The sequence below is a fragment of the Urocampus carinirostris genome, chromosome 8 (genome assembly GCF_059441175.1).
Source record: "Urocampus carinirostris isolate Australia breed hairy pipefish chromosome 8, RoL_Ucar_1.0, whole genome shotgun sequence".
NCBI lineage: Eukaryota > Metazoa > Chordata > Actinopteri > Syngnathiformes > Syngnathidae > Urocampus > Urocampus carinirostris.
In genome coordinates, this window is record NC_142356.1 from 2,818,010 (window position 1) to 2,843,009 (window position 25,000).

Sequence of the window (25,000 nt, forward strand, 5' to 3'; positions counted from 1 at the left end):
GTTAGGGTTCTAAACTGAGTGTAGAGTTCTAGAATAGGTTAACACTAGGGTTACAGTTTGAAACATGATTGGAGCTGGGAACGAAGGTTTGAGCGCCATATTAGGGTTCTAAACTGAGTGTAGTGTCCTGGAATGTGTTAAGAGCTAGGGTTACAGTCTGAAACATGATTGGATCTAGGAACGAGGGTTTGAGCTCCATGTTAGGGTTCAAAACTGAGTGTAGGGTCCTACATTAGGTTAGAGCTATGGTTAAAGTTTGACACAGGGTTGGAGCTAGGAATTAGGGTTTGAGCTACATGTTAGGGTTCTAAACTGAGTGTAGAGTTCTAGAATAGGTTAGCACTAGGGTTACAGTTTGAAACATGATTGGAGCTGGGAACGAAGGTTTGAGCGCCATATTAGGGTTCTAAACTGAGTGTAGTGTCCTGGAATGTGTTAAGAGCTAGGGTTACAGTCTGAAACATGATTGGATCTAGGAACGAGGGTTTGAGCTCCATGTTAGGGTTCAAAACTGAGTGTAGAGTTCTAGAATAGGTTAGAGCTATAGTTAAAGTTTGACACAGGGTTGGAGCTAGGAATTAGGGTTTGAGCTACATGTTAGGGTTCTAAACTGAGTGTAGAGTTCTAGAATAGGTTAGCACTAGGGTTACAGTTTGAAACATGATTGGAGCTGGGAACGAAGGTTTGAGCGCCATATTAGGGTTCTAAACTGAGTGTAGTGTCCTGGAATGTGTTAAGAGCTAGGGTTACAGTCTGAAACATGATTGGATCTAGGAACGAGGGTTTGAGCTCCATGTTAGGGTTCAAAACTGAGTGTAGAGTTCTAGAATAGGTTAGAGCTATGGTTAAAGTTTGACACAGGGTTGGAGCTAGGAATTAGGGTTTGAGCTACATGTTAGGGTTCTAAACTGAGTGTAGAGTTCTAGAATAGGTTAGCACTAGGGTTACAGTTTGAAACATGATTGGAGCTGGGAACGAAGGTTTGAGCGCCATATTAGGGTTCTAAACTGAGTGTAGTGTCCTGGAATGTGTTAAGAGCTAGGGTTACAGTCTGAAACATGATTGGATCTAGGAACGAGGGTTTGAGCTCCATGTTAGGGTTCAAAACTGAGTGTAGAGTTCTAGAATAGGTTAGAGCTATGGTTAAAGTTTGACACAGGGTTGGAGCTAGGAATTAGGGTTTGAGCTACATGTTAGGGTTCTAAACTGAGTGTAGAGTTCTAGAATAGGTTAGCACTAGGGTTACAGTTTGAAACATGATTGGAGCTGGGAACGAAGGTTTGAGCGCCATATTAGGGTTCTAAACTGAGTGTAGTGTCCTGGAATGTGTTAAGAGCTAGGGTTACAGTCTGAAACATGATTGGATCTAGGAACGAGGGTTTGAGCTCCATGTTAGGGTTCAAAACTGAGTGTAGAGTTCTAGAATAGGTTAGAGCTATGGTTAAAGTTTGACACAGGGTTGGAGCTAGGAATTAGGGTTTGAGCTACATGTTAGGGTTCTAAACTGAGTGTAGAGTTCTAGAATAGGTTAGCACTAGGGTTACAGTTTGAAACATGATTGGAGCTGGGAACGAAGGTTTGAGCGCCATATTAGGGTTCTAAACTGAGTGTAGTGTCCTGGAATGTGTTAAGAGCTAGGGTTACAGTCTGAAACATGATTGGATCTAGGAACGAGGGTTTGAGCTCCATGTTAGGGTTCAAAACTGAGTGTAGAGTTCTAGAATAGGTTAGAGCTATGGTTAAAGTTTGACACAGGGTTGGAGCTAGGAATTAGGGTTTGAGCTACATGTTAGGGTTCTAAACTGAGTGTAGAGTTCTAGAATAGGTTAGCACTAGGGTTACAGTTTGAAACATGATTGGAGCTGGGAACGAAGGTTTGAGCGCCATATTAGGGTTCTAAACTGAGTGTAGTGTCCTGGAATGTGTTAAGAGCTAGGGTTACAGTCTGAAACATGATTGGATCTAGGAACGAGGGTTTGAGCTCCATGTTAGGGTTCAAAACTGAGTGTAGAGTTCTAGAATAGGTTAGAGCTATGGTTAAAGTTTGACACAGGGTTGGAGCTAGGAATTAGGGTTTGAGCTACATGTTAGGGTTCTAAACTGAGTGTAGAGTTCTAGAATAGGTTAGCACTAGGGTTACAGTTTGAAACATGATTGGAGCTGGGAACGAAGGTTTGAGCGCCATATTAGGGTTCTAAACTGAGTGTAGTGTCCTGGAATGTGTTAAGAGCTAGGGTTACAGTCTGAAACATGATTGGATCTAGGAACGAGGGTTTGAGCTCCATGTTAGGGTTCAAAACTGAGTGTAGAGTTCTAGAATAGGTTAGAGCTATGGTTAAAGTTTGACACAGGGTTGGAGCTAGGAATTAGGGTTTGAGCTACATGTTAGGGTTCTAAACTGAGTGTAGAGTTCTAGAATAGGTTAGCACTAGGGTTACAGTTTGAAACATGATTGGAGCTGGGAACGAAGGTTTGAGCGCCATATTAGGGTTCTAAACTGAGTGTAGTGTCCTGGAATGTGTTAAGAGCTAGGGTTACAGTCTGAAACATGATTGGATCTAGGAACGAGGGTTTGAGCTCCATGTTAGGGTTCAAAACTGAGTGTAGAGTTCTAGAATAGGTTAGAGCTATGGTTAAAGTTTGACACAGGGTTGGAGCTAGGAATTAGGGTTTGAGCTACATGTTAGGGTTCTAAACTGAGTGTAGAGTTCTAGAATAGGTTAGCACTAGGGTTACAGTTTGAAACATGATTGGAGCTGGGAACGAAGGTTTGAGCGCCATATTAGGGTTCTAAACTGAGTGTAGTGTCCTGGAATGTGTTAAGAGCTAGGGTTACAGTCTGAAACATGATTGGATCTAGGAACGAGGGTTTGAGCTCCATGTTAGGGTTCAAAACTGAGTGTAGGGTCCTACATTAGGTTAGAGCTAGAGTTACAGTCTGAAACATGATTGAAGCTAGGAACTAGGGTTTGAGCTCCATGTTAGGGTTCTAAACTGAATGTAGGGTTCCAGAATATGTTAAGAGCTAGGGTTACAGTTTGAAACAGGATTGGAGCTAGGAAATAGAGTTTGACCTCCATATTAGGGTTCTAAACTGAGTGTAGTGTCCTGGAATGTGTTAAGAGCTAGGGTTACAGTCTGAAACATGATTGGATCTAGGAACGAGGGTTTGAGCTCCATGTTAGGGTTCAAAACTGAGTGTAGAGTTCTAGAATAGGTTAGAGCTATGGTTAAAGTTTGACACAGGGTTGGAGCTAGGAATTAGGGTTTGAGCTACATGTTAGGGTTCTAAACTGAGTGTAGAGTTCTAGAATAGGTTAGCACTAGGGTTACAGTTTGAAACATGATTGGAGCTGGGAACGAAGGTTTGAGCGCCATATTAGGGTTCTAAACTGAGTGTAGTGTCCTGGAATGTGTTAAGAGCTAGGGTTACAGTCTGAAACATGATTGGATCTAGGAACGAGGGTTTGAGCTCCATGTTAGGGTTCAAAACTGAGTGTAGAGTTCTAGAATAGGTTAGAGCTATGGTTAAAGTTTGACACAGGGTTGGAGCTAGGAATTAGGGTTTGAGCTACATGTTAGGGTTCTAAACTGAGTGTAGAGTTCTAGAATAGGTTAGCACTAGGGTTACAGTTTGAAACATGATTGGAGCTGGGAACGAAGGTTTGAGCGCCATATTAGGGTTCTAAACTGAGTGTAGTGTCCTGGAATGTGTTAAGAGCTAGGGTTACAGTCTGAAACATGATTGGATCTAGGAACGAGGGTTTGAGCTCCATGTTAGGGTTCAAAACTGAGTGTAGAGTTCTAGAATAGGTTAGAGCTATGGTTAAAGTTTGACACAGGGTTGGAGCTAGGAATTAGGGTTTGAGCTACATGTTAGGGTTCTAAACTGAGTGTAGAGTTCTAGAATAGGTTAGCACTAGGGTTACAGTTTGAAACATGATTGGAGCTGGGAACGAAGGTTTGAGCGCCATATTAGGGTTCTAAACTGAGTGTAGTGTCCTGGAATGTGTTAAGAGCTAGGGTTACAGTCTGAAACATGATTGGATCTAGGAACGAGGGTTTGAGCTCCATGTTAGGGTTCAAAACTGAGTGTAGAGTTCTAGAATAGGTTAGAGCTATGGTTAAAGTTTGACACAGGGTTGGAGCTAGGAATTAGGGTTTGAGCTACATGTTAGGGTTCTAAACTGAGTGTAGAGTTCTAGAATAGGTTAGCACTAGGGTTACAGTTTGAAACATGATTGGAGCTGGGAACGAAGGTTTGAGCGCCATATTAGGGTTCTAAACTGAGTGTAGTGTCCTGGAATGTGTTAAGAGCTAGGGTTACAGTCTGAAACATGATTGGATCTAGGAACGAGGGTTTGAGCTCCATGTTAGGGTTCAAAACTGAGTGTAGGGTCCTACATTAGGTTAGAGCTAGAGTTACAGTCTGAAACATGATTGAAGCTAGGAACTAGGGTTTGAGCTCCATGTTAGGGTTCTAAACTGAATGTAGGGTTCCAGAATATGTTAAGAGCTAGGGTTACAGTTTGAAACAGGATTGGAGCTAGGAAATAGAGTTTGACCTCCATATTAGGGTTCCAAACTAAGTGTAGAGGTCTAGATCAGGTTAGAGCGAGGGTTTCAGTTTGAAACAGGATTGGAGCTAGGAAGGTAGGGTTTGAGCTCCGTGTTGGTGTTCTAAGCTGAATGTAGGGTTCCTGAATAGGTTTAACCTAGGGTTACGATTTGAGACAGAGCTAGGGTTACATGTAGAGCTAGAAATTGGGCTGCAAATAAGGGTTTTAAACTGATTTTAGGGTCCCAGAATAAGTTAGAGGCTAGAGTTAGGGTTTGAAGGTTTAGGCTCTCGAAAAATGGAAAATTGGCTTTTAAAGTTATTAAAACGTGCTCCTGAGCTACTGCTGAATCTGCGTCTTCCCACTTTGCATCCACCCGCTACTCCACTCCACCACTTTAGCTCTCATCACACCAAAGGTCTAGTGGATTTTCAACGTGAATCTTTGATATCCAAAAGTCCTCAACCTCCACGTAGGGACAAAATTCTCTCGTGGAGAACTGAATTAAGGTCCGTCCTTGGTCCTCTCGTCTGAAGAGGGAGAACAAAACGAAATCTGAAACGTTTCTGCAAAAAACAGGTGACGCGGGCAAACATTTTTAGCTAAAACGTTTCAAATTCCATTCTGTTCCTGTCTGGTGGTCTTCGGTTTTGGTGTTTGATGTCTCGGCGGCGTCACCAGACACGAGTCTCAAGGGGGGGCATATCCAATGCACAACCATTATTACCTCCACAAAATCTTTGCATAGCACATAACCAAGGGCACATTCAGGAGCATCTTACAACAGGCTTTATTCTTTAAAACGGGCGGAGTTCAGCAGAAATTTATCGGGCGTGCTTGTTCTTTTTTGCTGCTCTGTCCAACTGCTTTCTTGTGGCTACAATCCATTATCCCGATCGCACAATTTTGTCTGGCCAGGCAGCTCTTTTTTGCCATCATGTCTACCAAAAAGTAAACTGTACTTGTGTGGACGCTATCTTTTATCCCCGGTCGCATATTTATGCAAGTGAGTGTCAGGCCATGCGACTCTTTTTAGCTGTTCTGTCCACTACAGAGTGAACTGCCCCAGTAAGACCACGAACCATTATCCCTGGTCACATATTGCTGTGAGAAGGCACTTCTGACGGGAGATGGCTGCGATCCATTATCTTTAGTTGAATAGTGCTGAGAGCAAGGGCCAGCAGGATGCTCTTTTTTTGTTTTTGTTTGGGCCGCTGCCTTGAATGACCTCCACTGTTTAACTGCGATCCATTATCCTTGATGGACTATTGCTGAGAGCAAATGCGTGGCATTTTTTTCCTGTCCTTCCCGCCAAAATGAAGAGCACCCTCTTCTCTCTTGACAATTTCAGGCTATTTTTCACATTCCACTTCCCGTCAGGAGGTAGAGCGCTCGTCTTGGGATCAAGAGGTCGCAGGTTCGATTCCCGCCTCCTCCGTGTTATATGTCGAAGTGTCCTTGGGCAAGACACTGAATCCCTAATGCCCCCAATAAGCAGGCAGGCGGCTTGAATGGCTGACTCCCTATTGGTGTGTGAGTGTGTGTGTGAATGGGTAAGTGTGAAGCACATTGTAAAGCGCTTTGGGAGGTCTTCATTGACTTGAAAAGCGCTATAGAAATGCAGACCATTTACCATTTGGCATCTTGATTATCCTCAAAACGTTTGGAGGCTGACTCCCTATTGGTGTGTGAGTGTGTGTGTGAATGAGTAACATTGTAAAGCAGCAGGGAGGTCTTCATTGACTTGAAAAGCGCTATAGAAATGCAGACCATTTACCATTTAGCATCTTGATTATCCTCAAAACGTTTGGAGGCAGACTCCCTATTGGTGTGTGAGTGTGTGTGTGAATGGCTAAGTGTGAGGCAATATTTTAAAGCGCTTTGGGAGGTCTTCATTGACTTGAAAAGCGCTATAGAAATGCAGACCATTTACCATTTAGCATCTTGATTATCCTCAAAACTCTCTATTGGTGTGTGAGTGTGTGTGTGAATTGTTAAGTGTGAAGCAATATTGTAAAGCGCTTTGGGAGCTCTTCATTGACTTGAAAAGCGCTATAGAAATGCAGACCATTTACCATTTAGCATCTTGATTATCCTCAAAACGTTTGGAGGCAGACGTGTGCTCGGTCATCGCCATTTTGAACGGTCACACAACAGGAAAACACGTGACGTAAACAACCCGGAACAGAACAAAAAACAATGTCGTTGAAAGTGGCTTCAAGACGTACATTTTCGGCTCGTAAATGGAGAAAACTTGAGTTTGTAGCTTTTAATCAAGTCTCCTATGTCGTACGGAATTTACGCTCTTCATATATTATTTCCTCGACTCTTATTTCGGAAATGCGTTGCCGCTGAAATCACTCTCTCCACCCACGTCTTTGTTTGTCCTCAACTCTAACGCCCTCCAGAGGAAAACAAGAGCAATTGCAATATGGTAAAAAGGATCCGGAGAGTATTACACAAAATTAGATTTCACACGGATAAAGCAAGTTTGTTTTTAGAAGACCGGACGCACCGATGACTTTGATTTTGTCGGAGCCAAAACCTGGAGACGGCCTCATAAAGGCCGAGAAAAACCTTGCGTTGCCATGGCGACAAAACAAAAGCCGGCTTTTCAATCACAATTCCCAAATCTCGTAACCATTATCTCCGCTAACAATAACGCGTCTCATTTTGCCAAGAAGGAAACCCATTTCCGTCTCTTTCTGGAAAACATCTTTATTGGATGCGGTTTCCAATATCGTTTGTAGTTTGCACAAGGATCACCGGCTCCGTTTTATATAGTCGCGTTATACCCTTGAGTTTAAAGGGACAGTGTGTAATAGTGAATCACCAAAGCTCATAATGGAGCTGAAGCGAGTGAAGAATTCTGGAGCTCGCTTCCATATTTTCGGAAATACAGGGAGTGCAGAATTATTAGGCAAATGAGTATTTTGACCACATCATCCTCTTTATACATGTTGTCTTACTCCAAGCTGTATAGGCTCAAAAGCCTACTACCAATTAAGCATATCAGGTGATGTGCATCTCTGTAATGAGAAGGGGTGTGGTCTAATGACATCAACACCCTATATCAGGTGTGTATAATTATTAGGCAACTTCCTTTCCTTTGGCAAAATGGGTCAGAAGAGGGACTTGACAGGCTCTGAAAAGTCAAAAATAGTGAGATATCTTGCAGAGGGATGCAGCACTCTTAAAATTGCCAAGCTTCTGAAGCGTGATCATCGAACAATCAAGCGTTACATTCAAAATAGTCAACAGGGTGGCAAGAAGCGTGTAGAAAAAGCAAGGCGCAAAATAACTGCCCGTGAACTGAGAAAAGTCAAGCGTACAGCTGCCAAGATGCCACTTGCCACCAGTTTTGCCATATTTCAGAGCTGCAACATCACTGGAGTGCCCAAAAGCACAAGGTGTGCAATACTCAGAGACATGGCCAAGGTAAGAAAGGCTGAAAAACGACCACCACTGAACAAGACACACAAGCTGAAACGTCAAGACTGGGCCAAGAAAAATCTCAAGACGGATTTGTCTAAGGTTTTATGGACTGATGAAATGAGAGTGAGTCTTGATGGGCCAGATGGATGGGCCCGTGGCTGGATCGGTAAAGGGCAGAGAGCTCAGTCCGCCTCAGACGCCAGCAAGGTGGAGGTGGGGTACTGGTATGGGCTGGTATCATCAAAGATGAGCTTGTGGGGCCTTTTCGGGTTGAGGATGGACTCAAGCTCAACTCCCAGTCCTACTGCCAGTTTCTGGAAGACACCTTCTTCAAGCAGTGGTACAGGAAGAAGTCCGCATCCTTCAAGAAAAACATGATTTTCATGCAGGACAACGCTCCATCACACGCATCCAAGTACTCCACAGCGTGGCTGGCAAGAAAGGGTCTAAAAGAAGAAAAACTAATGACATGTCCTCCTTGTTCACCTGATCTGAACCCCATAGAGAACCTGTGGTCCCTCATCAAATGTGAGATTTACAAGGAGGGAAAACAGTACACCTCTCTGAACAGTGTCTGGGAGGCTGTGGTTGCTGCTGCACGCAATGTTGATCGTGAACAGATCAAAGCACTGACAGAATCCATGGATGGCAGGCTTTTGAGTGTCCTTGCAAAGAAAGGTGGCTATATTGGTCACTGATTTGTTTTTGTTTTGTTTTTGAATGTCAGAAATGTATATTTGTGAATGTTGAGCTGTTATATTGGTTTCCCTGATGAAAATAAATCATTGAAATGGGTATACATTTGTTTTTTGTTAAGTTGCCTAATAATTATGCACAGTAATAGTCACCTGCACACACAGATATCCTCCTAAAATAGCTCAAACTAAAAAAACCCCACTCCAACTTGCAAAATATTCAGCTTTGATATTAATGAGACTTTTGGGTTCATTAAGAACATGGTTGTTGTTCAATAATAAAATTAATCCTCAAAAATACAACTTGCCTAATAATTCTGCACTACCTGTACATTTTGGCCGCCTACATCAAAGTTGATGTTCCCGGAGCGACTGAAAAGAGACAACCACGTAGTTGATCAGAGCGGTTGTAAGTGGCTAACTTTATTGGCTAGCAGTAGAAGCTACTAAAACAACAAAGGATAGTGCTGGAAGGGTGAATTTCCCTACGGGGATGAATAAAGTATCTATCTATCTATCTATCTATCTATCTATCTATCTATCTATCTATCTATCTATCTATCTAGACATCTATCTATCTAGACATCTAGACATCTAGACATCTATCTAGACAACTATCTATCTATATCTACATAATTTTGTCAACCTTCCTGCACCTGAAAATAGTCTATTTATCTAACTATGGTGTCTATATCTATCTATCCATGGTATCTATCTATCTATCTATCTATCTATCTATCTGTCTATCTATCTATCTATCTATCTATCTATCTAGACATCTATCTATCTAGACATCTATCTATCTATCTATCTATCTATCTATCTATCTATCTATCTATCTATCTAGACATCTATCTATCTAGACATCTATCTATCTATCTATCTATCTATCTATCTATCTATCTATCTATCTATCTATCTATCTATCTAGACATCTATCTATCTATCTATCTATCTATCTATCTATCTATCTATCTATCTATCTAGACATCTATCTAGACATCTATCTATCTATCTAGACATCTATCTAGACATCTATCTAGACATCTATCTATCTATCTATCTAGACATCTATCTATCTATCTATCTATCTATCTATTTATCTATCTATCTATCTATCTATCTATCTATCTATCTATCTATCTAGACATCTAGACATCTAGACATCTAGACATCTAGACATCTATCTATCTAGACATCTATCTATCTATCTATCTAGACATCTATCTATCTAGACATCTATCTATCTATCTATCTATCTATCTATCTATCTATCTATCTATCTATCTAGACATCTATCTATCTAGACATCTATCTATCTATCTATCTATCTATCTATCTATCTATCTATCTATCTATCTATCTATCTATCTATCTATCTATCTATCTAGACATCTATCTATCTATCTATCTATCTATCTATCTATCTATCTATCTATCTATCTATCTATCTATCTATCTATCTATCTATCTATCTATCTATCTATCTATCTATCTATCTATCTATCTATCTATCTATCTATCTATCTATCTAGACATCTATCTATCTATCTAGACATCTATCTAGACATCTATCTAGACATCTATCTATCTATCTATCTAGACATCTATCTATCTATCTATCTATCTATCTATTTATCTATCTATCTATCTATCTATCTATCTATCTATCTATCTATCTATCTATCTAGACATCTAGACATCTAGACATCTAGACATCTAGACATCTATCTATCTAGACATCTATCTATCTATCTATCTAGACATCTATCTATCTATCTAGACATCTATCTATCTAAAATATCAGAAAAAAGCAAAAAAAAAAACAGTAGCAAAGATCCCTAGCCCTTAGCAAAGGATTAAAATGAGTTGCTAGAGAAGGAAACCATGGAAAAAGCAGCCTGAAACATGGGACTCTGCGACAAGCTCATGCAGGGCCCGCTTGTGGAAGGTGAGTAACATTGAAGGACAAAGCAGGAGCGACTGAAATTAACAATAGCAGCTAGTTGCAAGCTAGAGCCTCCAGCTGAGTGGCTAGAGAAGGAAATATTGTGGGAAAAAGCACCAGATGCCTGAATGATGGGACTCTACCCCGTTTGCTTTCAAAGGCAAGTGACGCTAAAAGACATACAGGGGCAGCAAATAATTACAATACCAGATAGTGGTGAGCCAGAGCCTGCAGCATAGTGGTTATTATGGGTTGCTAGAGAAGGAAACCATGGAAAAAAAGTCAAAGTGGCCTGAAACATTAAACTGATATTCCCTTGCATGATTGTCTGTCAGCAGTGGGTGACACTGAAGGGTTAGGCAAGAGCAGTTAACAATAATTGCTTGAGGCAAACCATAGCCTGCATTCGATTGGACCGCACAAGTGGCTAGAGAAAGAAACTGCCGAAAAACCTGGCAAATGTTTCAAGTATGGATCTCAACAATTAAACTGACGGACAAAGCAAGAGAAGTTAACATTAACAGTAGCAGCTAGTGGCGAGCAAAAACCTGCAGCCAAGTGGCTAACATGAGTGGCTAGAGAAGGAAACGGTGGGGAAAAAGGCACCAGATGTCTGAATCATGGAACTAAGCTGTGGAGGACGAGCGACACTGAAGGGCAGAGCAGGAGCAGTTAACATTAACAATAGCAGCTAGTGACGAGCAAAAACCTGCAGCCAAGTGGCTAACATGAGTGGCTAGAGAAGGAAACAGTGGAAGGAAAAGCCCCATATCCCTGAATAATGGAACTCAGCATTGGAAAGCAAGTGACACTGAAGGAGCAGGAGCAGCTAACGATAGCAGCTAGCGGTCAACCATAGCCTGCAGCCCTGTGCTGAACATGAGTGGCTAGAGAGGGAAACGGGGGAAAAAACTCGAAGGTTCCAATAGAACTCTGCAACGTTCGCTTGCATGACATTCCCGCTAAGGTGAGTGACACTCGTGACCAAAGAACCAGCAGTTAAGATTAACGATAGCAACTAGCAACAAATAATACCTTGCAGCCAAGTGACTAAACATAAGTGACTAAAGAAGGAAACAGGGAGAAAAAGCACCAGCTGCCTGAAAAACAGGACTCTTGTTGTCAAAGGCGAGTGACATTGAAAGATGATGCAGGAACACTAGCATCTAGAAGCCAGCCAAAACCTGCAGCCACATGGTTGACATGATTGACTAGAGAAGGAAACAGTGGGATAAATAATGGCGTTATTCCCAACACTGGCAGTGTTAGCTCCATGAGGTTGAGTAATATCTCCATTTTTAAACCTTTTATGAGAATACTCATAGATAAATACTGAATCTATAGTATTTTATTTCAATGAATGAAGTATTTTTACACCAGTAGGGGTCGCTATAAATCTTCACTTAGCTAATCGCTAACGTGTCAACATTCGGTCCCTGTTAGCTAATCTCGTTTGTATTGATCATGTCCACCTGTGTTTTGTTTTTTTGTGTTTATGAGTTAGCATGTTAGCATTAGCGCCAACCCTAACCTGAGCCGAGTCAGACTCCTATTGCCTGTCCAGGTAAGCCCCTTGCTTTGATTTCCATGAAATTCTTGCTTATTGTTGATATCGGTTTTCTTATAATTATTATCGTATTTTTATTCCAGATAATTATCAGCTGATAGTTAGCAAAGCGCTAAAAGCCAAATGTGACATTAATCAGCACGATAGAAAAAAAAGCAACCGATAGTGAGTCACTTAAGCCACGCTTTAATATTCAATCAGCTGTCACTACTTGTAAAAAGATTCTAAATATATGTGTGCCTCATTAGAAGATATTTCGATTGCTCTCAGAAGTCGTAACATCAATTGGTTGTGTCTCCTCTCTACCTCTCATTAATGTGCACAAAGTACCTGAGAGATATATTTGTCGCTTTTAGCCACGCTATAATATTCAATTTATGTTCATCTTAAAGGTATATTTCAATTTTCTGTAATAGTAATAGCGCAACATGGTCGTGTCTCCTCTCTGTATATAGTGTATGCGAGGCACTGGAGAGTTTGGCTTGTTAATATCGTAAATATTTACGTTATTCGTCAGAATTTATTTAGATTTTCCGCAGAAGTATTAGCATAAGTTGGTCATGTATCCTCACTGTAATGTGTGCGAGGCACTGGAGCGCTCTGCTTGTTAAAAATATTTGAAATGTGTTTGTTCCCTGTCAGTATACATTTTGTTTTTTATGTTCCCGCAATTTTTACATTTTATATTTAATATATAAGGTAGTAGCACAACTTAGTTGTGTATCCTCTCTACCTCTCATTAATGTGCACAAAGTACCTGAGAGATATATTTGTCGCTTTTAGCCACGCTATAATATTCAATTTATGTTCATCTTAAAGGTATATTTCAATATTCTGTAATAGTAATAGCGCAACATGGTCGTGTCTCCTCTCTGTATATAGTGTATGCGAGGCACTGGAGAGTTTGGCTTGTTAATATCGTAAATATTTACGTTATTCGTCAGAATTTATTTAGATTTACCGTAGAAGTATTAGCATAAGTTGGTCATGTATCCTCACTGTAATGTGTGCGAGGCACTGGAGCGCTCTGCTTGTTAAAAATATTTGAAATGTGTTTGTTCCCTGTCAGTATACATTTTGTTTTTTATGTTTCCGCAATTTTTACATTTTATATCTAATATATAAGGTAGTAGCACAACTTAGTTGTGTATCCTCTCTACCTCTTTCCAATGAGCGTGAGGAACTGGACTTGGCTTGTTGAAAATATTGTAAGAATTTATGTTCCCCATTCAAATATATATGTATATTTTATACATTTTTGAGCAAAAGTTGGTTGTTTCTCCTTTATACATCCTCGTGATTTTCCTGAGGCACTGGAGAGCTTGGCTTGTTAATATTGTAAGTATTTTTGTTATTAATTAGAATTTATTTCGATTTTCCATAGAAGTATTAGCATAAGTTGGTCATGTATCCTTTTCCTCACTGTAATGTGTACCAGGCACTGGAGCTGCAAACGTTGGTTGCTTCCCCTGTATACCTCTTCATGATTTTTACGAGGCACTGGAGAGCTTGGTTTGTTAGAAAAATTCTAGGCTTTTAGTTCCTTATTCGAATATGAATTAATAGTCTTGTAGTAGCATAACTTGGTCGTGTCTCCTCTTTACCTCTTTTTAATGTGGTTGAAGCACTGAAGAGCTTGGCTAGTTAAAAAAAGATCGTAAGCATTTATGTTCCTCATTAGAATATATTTTGATTTTCTATTAAAGTAATAGCACAAGTTGGTCGTTTCTCCTCTCTACTTCACAGGAGAACTTGGCTTTGTTAGAAAGATTCTAAGGATGTATGTTCCTCACTAGAATGTACTTTGACTTCCCATAAAAATAACATAATTTGGTCATTTATCCTCTACCTCTATCGTAATGTATGCGAGGCACTGGAGAGCTTAGCTTGTCAGAACGATTCCAAGCATCTTTGTCCCTTATAAGAAAATATTTTGATTTTATATAGAAGTAGTAGCATAAGTTTATCGTGTATCATCTTATTCATAATATGCACGAGGCACTGGAGGGCTTGGCTTGTGAGAAAGATTTTCAGAAAATATCAATAGAAAATATTTGCTTTCCTGAAGTAATATCACAAGTTGGTCGTGTCTTCCTAATTAGAATAAGTTCTGATTTTCTACAGAAGTAGTAGCACAAGTTGGTCGTTTCTCCTCTCTACCTCTCCATAATATGTGCGAGACACAGGAGAACTTGGTTGGTCAGATGGATTTGAAGCAATTGTGTTTCTCATTAGAATATATTTGGATTTACTACAGAAGTAGTAGCACAAGTTGATCGTGTCTCCTCCCTACCTCTCCATAATATGTGCGAGGCACAGGAGAACTTGGTTGGTCAGAAGCATTTGAAGCATTTGAAGTATTTGAAGCATGTGTGTTTCTCATTGGAATATATGTGGATTTACTACAGAGGTAGTAGCACAAATTAGTCGAGTCTCCTCTTTACTTCTCCATAATATGTGCGCGACCCAGGAGAACTTGGTTGGTCAGAAGCATTTGTGTTTCTCATTAGAATATATTTGGATTTACTACAGAAGTAGTGGCGCAAGTTGATCGTGTCTCCTCTCTACCGCTCCATAATATGTGCGAGACACAGGATACTTTTGTTGGTCAGATGGATTTGAAGCATTTGTGTTTCTCACTAGAATATATTTGAATTTACTACAGAAGTAGTAGCACAAGTTGGTCGTTTCGCCTCTCAACCACTCCATAATATGTGCGAGACACAGGAGAACTTGGTTGGTCAGATGGATTTGAAATATTTGTTTTTCTCATTAGAATGTATCTGTTTTTACTACAGAAGTAGTAGCACAACTTGGTCGTGTCTCCTCTCTACCTCTCCATAATATGTGCGAGACACAGGATACCTTTGTTGGTTGGATGGATTTGAAGCATTTGTGTTTCTAATTAGAATATATTTTGATTTACTACAGAAGTAGTGGCGCAAGTTGATCGTGTCTCCTCCCTACCTCTCCATAATATATGAGAGACACAGGAGAACTTGGTTGGTCAAAAGGATTTGAAGTATTTGTTTTTCTCATTAGAATGTATTTGGATTTACTACAGAAGTAGTAGTACAACTTGGTCGTGCCTCCTCTCTACCTCTCCATAATATGTGCGAGGCACAGGAGAATTTGGTTGGTCGGAAGCATTTGAATCATTTGTGTTTTTCATTAGAATATATTTGGATTTACTACATAAGTAGTAGCACAAGTTGGTCGTGTCCCCTCTCTACCTCTCCATAATATGTGAGAGACACAGGAGAACTTGGTTGGTCAGAAGGATTTGAAGCATTTGTATTTCTCATTAGAATATATTTGGATTTACTACAGAAGTAGTAGCGCAAGTTGGTCGTTTCTCCTCTCTACCTCTCCATAATATGTGCGAGACACAGGATACCTTTGTTGGTCGGATAGATTTGAAGCATTTGTGTTTCTCACTAGAATATATTTGAATTTACTACAGAAGTAGTGGCACAAGTTGGTCGTTTCGCCTCTCAACCACTCCATAATAAGTGCGAGACACAGGAGAACTTAGTTGGTCAGATGGATTTGAAGCATTTGTGTTTCTCATTAGAATGTATTTGGATTTACTACAGAAGTAGTGGCTCAAGTTGATCGTGTCTCCTCCCTACCTCTCCATAATATGTGCGAGGCACAGGAGAACTTGGTTGGTCAGAAGGATTCGAAATATTTCTTTTTCTCATTAGAATGTATTTGTTTTTACTACAGAAGTAGTAGCACAACTTGGTCGTGTCTCCTCCCTACCTCTCCATAATATGTGCGAGACACAGGATACCTGTGTTGGTCGGATGGATTTGAAGCATTTGTGTTCCTCACAAGAATATATTTGAATTTACTACAGAAGTAGTAGCACAACTTGGTCGTGTCACCTCTCTACTTTTCCATATGGCGATTATATTCTTCTAATGGGTAAATTTAAGATATTGCTGCAAGATAAGAAAATGGTATAATTTATGAGGACTAAGCCAAAGGTGAAATGATCCAATTTTGGTCGTTTCTTTTGTACAACACGAGCCCGATTTATACATTTGAAGAAAAGGCGACCATTTGGGCTCACTTCCTTTTATTATTATGATTATTGTTTTGTTAAAAAAAAAGCTGTCTCAATATCAAATCACAGAACCGAGAAAACGATCAGCGCTTATGTTTCGGAGCGCGGAATAGAAACGATCGAGGCCAATAAAACGCCAGCGTTTCGCCCAATCGGACGCCGCCGGTTTTTACGATATTTTTACGATGTTTTGACGATGTCCGGGCGCTCGTTATTTTCGCACGGCCGCTTTATTTTCGGGACGATGAAATTTCCCGAAAGCCCGGTCGCTATTTAAACGCGGAAGGGGCGTTGCCGCGGTAACGCGCGCTCGGTACGGCGGCCAAACGTCGGCAAATGCCATTAAGTCATTTTCTGCACTTTGCCGCGTATAGAAGTGCAATTTTTTTGTTTCCAATTGGAGAAAAAAAAAATGGCGGCCAAAAAGAGAAAATTATACTGTAACCCAGGGGTGTCGGGGCCACACAGTAAGAAAGGAAAACTCCCGGAACCCGGACGAGTGAATTAAAAAGGTAGGGAGAGAAAGAGTGAGCGGTAGAATGAAACAAAGGAAGAAAATTGAGAGAGAGAAAAAGAGAAATAAAGAAAGGAAGGGAGGAGAAGAGAGAAAAATAAAAAGACAGAGAAAGGGAGAAATAAAGAATTACAGAAAGTAAAACAGAGAAGAGAAAAAAAGAAATCGACAAAAAAAGGAAGATACAAAGAAAGGAAGATAGGGAAACGAAAGAGACAGAGAAAGATAAACGTATGAAAGGAGAAAGAGAGAAGAAAAAAAGAGAAAGAGAAATAAGAAACAAAAGCAGAAAGAGAAATTGAGAGAACGAGAGAACGAGAGAGAGGTAGAGAGAGAGAGGAGAGGGAGAGAGGAGAGAGAGAGAGAAAAGAGAAAAGAAGATTCAGGATGAGAAAGGAGAAAAATTGAGAGAAAAAGAGAAATAAAGGGAGGAGAGAGAAAAGTGAAGAGACAAGAGAGTTAGGAGATAAAGAATTACAGAGAGAGAAAAAAAGAAAGGAAGACAAGGAAATGAAAGAGACAGAAAGATAGACATATAAAAGAAAAAACACAGAAGAAAAAAAAGAAAGAGATATAAGAAACAAAAGCAGTGAGAAAGAGAAATGGAGATAAAGAGAGAGAGAGAGAAAAAAGAGAAAAGACGAAGATTCAGGATGAGAAAGGAGAAAAATTGAGAGAAAAAGAGAAATAAAGAAAGAGGAGGAGAGAGAAAAATGAGGAGACAAGAGAGTGAAGAGATAAAGAATTACGGAGAGAAAAAAAGAAAGAGACCAAGAAAGGAAGACAAGGAAATGAAAGAGACAGAGAAAGATAGGCCTATCAAAGGAGAAAGAGAGAAGAAAAAAGAGAAAGAGAAATAAGAAACAAAAGCAGTGAGAAAGAGAAAAATGAGAGAAAGAGAGAAAAAAGAGAGAAAAGAAGATTCAGGATGAGAAAGGAGAAAAATGGAGAGAAAAAGAAATAAAGAAAGATAGGGAGGAGGAGAGAGAAAAGTGAGGAGACAAGAGAGTGAAGAGATAAAGAATTACAGAGATAAGGTTTCCCGAGTTTGATTTCACAACGCTATTTTTAGAGCCTTTGGAGTCGGGTTCCGTGCCGACCCATTTCAGGTCCCGTTTTTGGACCCGAGAGCTTTGATAGACATAAAACAAGAGAGAGAGCTAGGATTGTTTTTCTTCCATCGACGACAAAAACAAATGGATTGATTTGACCGACGTTTCTATCGTTTCCTGACAGGAATAACAGATTTTATTTTGAAATTTCAAGTCACAGTTCAAGAATATAGCAACAGGAAGTCTCAAATATTTGAGTAGTCCATTTATTTTTATCACATTTCATGAATTGATTCATACAATATATATTTCATTTTCTCAACAAAAGAATGTTTTTTATTTGTTATATTGAATTTATTTTGCTAATATAATCTAGATTTAGTTTGCATATTTTATATCTTGTGATTTTTTTAAATTTAATATTTATTTTTATACTTTATAATTGTTTGTTTATTTAATAAACGAGACGATTGTCTTTTTTTTATTATGTTTTATTCTCATGTTAAATTTTACATTTTATTTTGGTATAAATTGTCACGGTTGCCATGGCGCCCAATTGTCCCCGCCAGCCGAGGCCCGTTGACAGATTGGCTTTCCGTCTATTTAAGCTCAGTGCTCTCATTTTTCCTTTGTCAGTCCGTCAACGAATCTATGCCCCGCAAGACGTGGGTTCTGACTTGGTCCTGTTTCCTCTTGGTGTTTGCTGTCCGGTATTGTTCCCGTTTATTTTGTCCTGTTCAATGTCGGTTTCCAGTTTCGTTCCCGTCTATTTTTGTCCTGTTTATTATTCTCTCCAGTTTTCCTTCCTGTCTTGTTTGTCCTGTTTATTTCGATATCCTGTTCCATTATCAATCCTGTCTGTCCCGTCCTGTCCGGTATCGACCCCATCTGTCTGATATCAACTCGGGCAATTGGTATCGATCTGGTCAGCCTCTGGCTTCCTATCATTCCACGCCAGACCGGCTGCCTAACGTGCATGACTTCCCCATTTCCTTTCAAATAAGAGGCATGTGTGAGAACCGCCACGCGTTTGGGTCCTGATCCTGTTCCGGTTTTTGACACAAGTAGTTATTGGTTTTATCTTTATTGTAATATGAGATGAATTTATGTTTACAGTACATTGATTTTCATTTATATATTTGTATTTATTATTTGTTTTATAAGAAATAAATATTAGATTATGTAATATACATACAATAATGTGTTTCTTTATTGTATATATATTTTTTAATGTATAATATGAATTCAAATATTTTTTGTAATTATCTTAACAAATAAAAATCAGTCAATTGTCACCAATTTGGGGTCTATTAAATACAACGATTATATTCCTACTTTTAATGTTATATCAATAAAGTTATAAAATAAAAAAAATATTTGAATACTAGGCAATAATACCTGAAATATTCATTTTTATAAAAAAAAAAAATCTTAAGTGGAGGGATTTGTGTTTATTTTACATAGTTGAATCCCTATTTAGGTCGCCGCCATGTTTGTCTGGCACCTTGCTGCTCCGCTTCGCTCGTGGCAGTGGTTTTCCTTCACATTACACGAAACAGCGCCTTCTAGTGGTCAAATATGTATTAAAAAATGTATTGAATGTATTGAAAATGTGTCACCTATAAATGGTACAGAAGAGCAGACCCTCCTGGGAATAAATCAAGAGCGAAAAAAGACCAAGACCGAAACAAAACAATCCCTTTCGAAATCTGGATCTCGAACGGAAGCAGGACCCACTCGCGTAACGTTTCTCAGTTTTATCGGGAAGAGGGGAAAGGATTGCGCACGCCATCCGGCGATCGCTCTGAACGCGGAAGTGGCGCTCCCGTGGCGAGCGACGGCGGTGTCGGCAGCGGAAAAAAACGGGTCGGTAGCCGGGATAGGAGAGCGAAAACCCGGTCGGGATTGGAAACGCGTCGAAAGCCTGGACGTGGTCGAGATCCAAAACGGATCGTTACTCGGGACGGGAGAACGGACGCGGTCGAGATCAAAACAAGTCGTCATTCGGGACGGGAGAGCGGATGGAGTCGAGATCAAATCGGATCGTGGCGGGAGCAAAAAACGGGACGGGCGAAGTCAATGACTTCCCAAAGCGCTTTACAATGTGCTCCACATTTCCCAATAGCGGTCTTGCAGCCATGTAAGGCGCTAACCTGCTTATTGGGGGTATTAGGGGTTCAGTGTCTTACCCAAGGACACTTCGACACGTAACACGGACGAGCCGGGATTCGAACTGGGATCCCTTGATCCCAAGACGAGCGCTCTACCTCCTGAGCTACTGCCGCCCCAGAGCTTACCGTGTAAAAACAGAGATTCGCAGACGGACCGACCAAAGGGGACCGGCAGGAGAGAGTTTAAATACTGACAGGGAGATGATCAGTCGACAAGCTGCAGCTGGCGCCACACGGGCGGGGCCGATCGGGCGCCGTGGCAACCCTGACAGATCTAAGCGTTCCTCGATCCCGTTGTAAAAACGTGACCGGAGACTGAAACGGAAGCGGCTAATAAATCCAAAAAGCAAAGCGGATCGAATAGAAGATCATACAAAGAAAAACGTCATGAAATATTCACCACGTCGACCCGTTTCGCATTCCCGACGCGTCCTTAAAGGCGCAGCGGGGAAATGAATCGAAAAATCCATTTGCATTCCGTCGGAAGGAGCGTTAAAAGCAGGGACGCTCTCACTTATTTAGCGTGGGAGATGAAGTGTGGTGGAAAAGTATTTGCCCTCTTTCCTGGGGGTGGTATTTATGTCAGAACCAGAACAGGATCAGGACCCAAACGCGTGACGTTCTCACACAAGCCTTTTATTTTACGCAAAGATGGGGAGTCATGCACGTTAGGCAGCGCTCTGGCGTGGAATGATAGGAAGCCAGAGGCTGACCAGATCAATACCAATTCCCCTAGTTGATATCGGACAGATGGGGTCGATACTGGACAGGACGGGACAGACAGGATTGATAATGAATCAGGATATCGAAAATAAACAGGACAAACAAGACCGGAACGAAAACTGGAGAAAATAATAAACAGGACAAAAATAGACGGGAACGAAACTGGAAACCGACATTGAACAGGACAAACTAAACGGGAACAATACCGGACAGGAAATACCAACAGGAAAACCGGACCCAGTCAGGACCCACGTCTTGCGGGGCATAGATTCGTTGACGGACTGACAAAGGAAAAATGAGAGCACTGAGCTTAAATAGACGGAAAGCCAATCTGTCAATGAGCCTCAGCTGGCGCCACATGGGCGGGGACAATTGGGCGTCATGGCAACCGTGACAATTTATACCAAAATAAAATGTAAAATTTAATATGAGAATAAAATATAATTTAAAAAAAAACAATCGTCTCGTTTATTAAATAAACAGGACAGGACAAAAATAGACGGGAACGAAACTGGAAACCAATATCGAACTGGACGATAATAAACAGGAACAATACCGGACTGGAAAATACCAACAGGTAAACAGGACCGAGTCAGAACCCGCGTCTTGCGGGGCAGAGGTTCGTTGACGGGCTGACAAAGGAAGCGAGAGAGCGCCGAGATGAATATAAACAGAGAGCCAATCCCTCAACGAGCCGCAGCTGGCGCCACACGGGCGGGGCCAATCGGGCGCCCTGGCAACCATGACAATTTATCACTCACTTTCAGGTGATCATACCAACCCAAGGGAATACAAAATGTTAATTCCTTTCATTGACTTTCTTGCCCTATGTGAAAAAGTGATAGTTGGAGCACCAGAGAGAAATGAAACCGATACAAAAAAGTTGGAGAATGGGGATTTGCACAAATATAATGAGAATCGATTTTATTTGGGAGAAAAAAAACAAACAATTCTAACTATTCATTGGCAAAATAAATCATCAATTTATATGAAAGTTATTTTTTAGAATTTTGTTCTGGATTTCAGGAGATTTTTTTATACTTATTTTTATTTTATTTTAAGAGGTTTTTTTAATCACTTTTTTAGATTTTTATTTTTTTTCAAAATGTTGTTTTGAGATACTTTTCAGAATATTTGACTCTCTTTTGGGGGGAAATGAGTTGTTTTTTTATTTATTTATTTGATCGGATTTTTTTATTTTCATTATGTTTTTTTAGACAAAGTTGCCGGAAGATTTTGTTCTTTGGGTTTTTTTTTAATGTTTAAAGATTTGTTTTTTATTTTTCTGGTCATTTTTTTCTTTTTTTTTCTCGTTTTTAATATTTTTTTTTCTGAATATCTTCTTATATTCTGGTTTTTGCCTCTTTTTTTTTCTTTTTTATATTTAAGATGATTCGTTTCCAGTTTTTGTGTGTGCATTTTTTAAAAATCCTGCTATTCTGGAATTTCTTTATAATATATTTTCCCTTTTTTTCCAAGTTTTCGTCTTTTGGATCCGCTTCTTTCTTTCTTTTTCTTTCTTTCTTTTTTTTTTTTTAATTGTTTTTTGTTTTTTGTTTTTTCCTTCGTCCGCATCATTATTTTTTCAGGTTTTTTTTTTGTCATTTTCCCATTGTTTTGTCCTAGTTAAGGAAAATCTTCTTGGGAATATTATTGTTCTTACTATTATTATTATTATTATCATTATTTTTATTATTATTATTATTATTGTTGTTATTATTATTATTATTTCTCGACTGAAAGAAAAAAAAACATCAGTAAAACGAGAATTATTTTTCATCGATTTCAGAGTAAAATATTTTACGATTGTGAGTAAATAGGAGAAAACGAAGGCCACTTATACGAAGCTATTCTTTTCTGCCAATAGGGAAAGATCTTCCGCCTTCAGCGTTCATTCATTCATCCATTCATGCGTTCATTCATTCATCGGCTGCGTCCCCCACCCAACCACACAGAAGAAAAGAACTCCCATATTAACCGATAATAAGAGCGAGAGAGAGAGAAAAAAAGACGGAATGAATGAATGAAACGAAAGAGCGAATGGAAGGAAGAAAAAAATAAGAAGGAAGGGAGAATGAATGGAGGAACAAGAGGGGAAGAGAGAAGGAAAGAAAGAAAGAGGGAAAGGATGAATTGAAGTAAGAAAGGGAAGAGGGAGAGAGAAAGAATGAGGAAGGAGGAGACGGTAAAGGGATCAAAAAAGAGGGAGAAAGAGAGAAAGAAAGAGAATGAATGAATCGAAAGAACAAATGAAAAGAAAATAATAAGAAAGAAGGGAAAATGAATGGAGGAACAAGAGGGGAAGAGAGAAGGAAAGAAAGAAAGAGGGAAAGGATGAATTGAAGTAAGAAAGGGAAGAGGGAGAGAGAAAGAATGAGGAAGGAGGAGACGGTAAAGGGATCAAAAAAGAGGGAGAAATAGAGAAAGAGAATGAATGAATCGAAAGAACAAATGAAAAGAAAAAAAAATAAGAAGGAAGGGAGAATGAATGGAAGAAAGAGAGAAAAAAAGACTGAATGAATGAATGAAACGAAAGAGCGAATGGAAGGAAGAAAAAATAAAAAGAGGGGGGAATATGAAGAAAGGAATGAAGGAAGAATGAATGGAGGAACAAGATGGGGAAGAGAGAAGGAAAGAAAGAAAGAGAGGATGAATTGAAGTAAGAAAGGGAAGAAGGGAGAGAGAAAGAATGAGGAAGGGGGAGATAGCAAAGGGATAAAAAAGATGGGGAAAGAGAGAAAGAAAATGAATGAATGAATCGAAAAAAAAATGAAAAGAAAAAAATAAGAAGGAAGGGAGAATGAATGGAAGAAAGGGAAATAATCAATTGAAAAAAAAGAAGGAAGTGAATAAAAGGAACTGAAAAGAGGGGAAGAGAGAGTGAAATAAAGAAAAAAAGAGGGGAAGGATGACTTGAAGTAAGAAATGAAGGAAGGGAGAGAGAAAGAGAGAGGGAGGAGACGGTAAAGACATAAAAAAGAGGGAGAAAGAGAGAAAGAAAAAGAATGAAGGAATCAAAAGACCAAATGAAACGAAAAAAATATGAAGGAAGGAAGAATGAATGGAAGAAAGAGAGAAGTAATGAATTGAAAAAAGAAAGAGGGAAGTGAATGAAAGAATCAAAAAAGGGGAAGAGAAGGGAAAGAAAGAAAAAAAGAAGGAAAGGATGAACTGAAGTAAGAAAGGGAGGAAGGGAGAGAGAAAGAAAGAGAAAGGCGGTAAAGGGATAAAAAGAGGGAGAAAGAGAGAAAGAAAAAGAATGAATGAATCGAGAGACCAAATGAAACGAAAAAAATAAGAAGGAAGGAAGAATGAATGGAAGAAAGAAAGAAATAATGAATTGAAAAAAGAAAGAGGGAAGTGAATGAAAGGAATTATAAAGAGGGTGAAATGAAAAAAAAAAGAGGGAAAGGATGAATTGAAATAAAAAAGGGAGGAATTGAGAGAGAAAGAAAGAGGACGAAGGAGACTGTAAAGGGATAAAAAAGAGGGAGATAGAAAAAGAACGAATGAATCAAAAGACCAAATGAAAAGAAAAATAAGAAGGAAGTAGGAATGAATGGAAGAAAGAGAAAAATAATGAATTAAAAAAAGAAAGAGGGAAGTGAATGAAAGGAATAAAAAAGAGGAAAGTAAGAATTGAAGTAAGAAAGCAAGGAAGGGAGAGGAAAGAAAGAAGGTAAACAAAATTTGAAAGAGGGAGGGCGAAAAGGAGAGAAAAAAAAATGAATGAATGAATCGAAGATTGAATGAAAGGAAGGAGGAAACAAAAAAGGAAGTAAATAAGAAGGACGGAAGAAAGAACAAAAGAAATAGAGAAACAATATATCGAAAAAAGGAGGGGGAGGAAAAATAAAAGGAAAAAAAGAGGGAAAGGATGAATTGCACTCATAAAGGGAGAAACGGAGAGAAGAAAGAGAAAAGGTAGAAGGTAAAGGGAGAAAAAAGAGGGAGGGAAAGAAACACGGGATAAATGAATCAATGAATTGAAAGCATGAACGGAAGGATGAAAAAGAAAAAAATAGAGAGAAAGGAAGAAGAAAGAGAAATAATGAATGAAATAAATAAAGAGGAAAGAGAGAATGAAAGGAATAAAAAAGAGAGAAAGTATGAATTGAAGTAAGGAAGGGAGATAGAAAGGAAGCAATAGAAACAAGGAAATGGGATAAGATTAAGAAAGAAAGGAAGAAAGAAAGAGAAATAAAATGAAAATGGGGGACAAAAGGGTAAAAGGAAAATGGATAAATAAAGAAAGAGAGAAGAA

General features: G+C 39.5%; 1 protein-coding gene and 1 pseudogene across 3 annotated transcripts in view; one reads left to right on the top strand and one right to left on the bottom strand.

The window, feature by feature from the left end:
* Positions 1–25,000, bottom strand: part of LOC148360488 (glucagon receptor-like) — a 59,791-nt gene that overhangs the window by 33,726 nt on the left and 1,065 nt on the right. The window lies entirely within an intron of this gene.
* Positions 10,598–25,000, top strand: part of LOC148360489 (uncharacterized) — a 16,470-nt pseudogene continuing 2,067 nt past the window's right edge.